Below are 2,267 nucleotides of genomic sequence, written 5' to 3'. Positions count from 1 at the left end.
AGAAAAAAACAATTGCATTGTCTTATTTCAAGTGCATAATATCTAATTATCTTAATTTAAGTGTAAAAATACTCATTCCATTGGCAAACTATCTTATTTACTTGCTCAAATTAAGGGTAGATACACTTGATTTAAGACATTTTTACTTAATTTCATTATTTTTGCAGTGTAGCTTTGCCAAAGGAAGCAAAAAACTGAAATCTAAATAAGTAATTTTTTCTTAAAATAAGTGCATTTTTTCTTGAACTGAGGACGGAAGTGAGACACATTGCCAATGGAATAAGAAAATGTATATTTAAAATGAGAAAAAAACAATTCCACGGTCTTATTTCAGGTGCATGTTATCTAAATATCTTAGTTTATGAGGAAATATACTCACTCCTTTGGCAAAACATTTTATTTACCTATTCAAAGTAAGGGTAAATACACATTATATAAGAAAGTTTTACTTATTTCTCGATGGTTTTTGCAGTGCACAGTTCCAGGTTTGCATACACTGCAAAAATGATCTCAAAATGAGTAAAAATGTCTTAAATTACGGGTATTTACCCTTAATTTGAGCAGGTAAATAAGATGATTTGCCAATGGAAGTAGTATTTTTACTCTTAAAATAAGGTATCTAGATATTATGCACTTGAAATAAGACAATGCAATTGTTTTTTCTTATTCTAAGTGTAAATTGTCTTGTTTCATTGGCAAAGTGTTTCACTTGAATCCTTAATTCAAGAAAAAATGCACTTATTTTAAGAAGAAATTACTTATTTAGATTTCATTTTTTTGCAGTGTACAGGGTTCATCTTCATCTCCAGTCATCTTCTTCATCACTCTCCTTGGATTATTTTACGTTATTTTAATTAATTAGTTAATTAACATTAATTGATTAGATGGCCATGGTACTTATTCCTGTACTGGCCAGTTGACCCTCTGCTAGTTTCTTGTGATTCTAATACTTAAAATCATCTCTGTTTATGTTAGTTAAACAGAAATAAGTTTGTGAATAAGTGTTTCGTAATAATTGTAACAGCACCATGGTGCAGTTTTAAAGAAAAACTCTGGTCATGATACGTGTAAACTTGCACCTTAATCTTTATTTATCTTGATATACTGTATATATATTGTTTATTCCTAATGCACCTTTTTCCTCCTTGTTTGCACCTTCTTCTTTAATTACTGTGCCAATATGTGACCAGTGAATTTCTCCGCTGTGAGATCAATAAAGCTCATCTAATCTAATCTAATCTAATCTAAAGTCAGATGCAGGTTGCTAAATACCTAAATATGACATTATTCCTTAAACATCCTGTGTGTTTATGGATCCTGTGCAAATGCAGCTAAGCTAATAGGGAAGGTGTTGAGGGATGAGGCGCACAGCTCTCCTCCAGTGGGTGGATAACAAACTGAACACTATGATTTCACTTCAGGGGGGTTGTCACCATGTTCACATATTCCATGACTCTGTAGAAATGCAAATACACCCACTAGCTAGTTGAATTTAAGTCAGTTTTTATGTGTATATATATATCATAAATTCACAAGCCATTTCATCTCAAGGCACTTTACAAAGACAATTAAATAAGATACAAAAATTGGTGTCTAAGGAAAACCAGGTGATTGCATCCAGGTTTTGTCTTTGCAGGATTTTCTCCTCCCAGATGAGCATGTGGCAACAGTAGATATTTGAATGTTTTTTTCTCTCCCTTGTTTGTTTAGCAATCCTTAACTCCAAGCATCTCACAGGTGGAGAGGAAAAACTGAAAAACAGCAGGAAGAAACCTCCCGGCTCAGAGTGACCTCTGCTGAAGCCGACTGGTGGTCCAACAAGACAAAGCAGACATACCAAAGGAACAAGGATGCAATAGAAAAAAGTATCACTTAACTAGCTCCACAAGGGGCTCTGCCTAGTGAAGAAACTGTTCTTATATATATATATATATATATATATATATATATATATATATATATATATATATATATATTAGGGCTGACCGATTTTGGAAAATAATCTAATTGCAATTTTTTTTCTTTATATTGTGATTTATTGCAATTTTTCCCCCAGTTTAATTGATCATGTCTTTTTTTAAACATATACAAACAACAAATCAATCTGTTTCATCGCCGTGCAGATTAGGTGCTAAAAGATGTGTCCTAATTAATGATCGCGTTCTTCCTACGATATATTTCAACCAAAATTGCAATTTAATTTGGACTTTTCTCTACATAACCACAAGCAACAAAAATGGCCTCTAAATAAAGACAATTGTAAACAA

The sequence above is a fragment of the Cyprinodon variegatus genome, unplaced genomic scaffold (assembly GCF_000732505.1).
Source record: "Cyprinodon variegatus isolate N-32 unplaced genomic scaffold, C_variegatus-1.0 Scaffold57, whole genome shotgun sequence".
Classification (NCBI taxonomy): domain Eukaryota; kingdom Metazoa; phylum Chordata; class Actinopteri; order Cyprinodontiformes; family Cyprinodontidae; genus Cyprinodon; species Cyprinodon variegatus.
The sequence above is the reverse complement of the archived record's forward strand: the minus strand, read 5'-3'. Positions refer to the sequence as shown.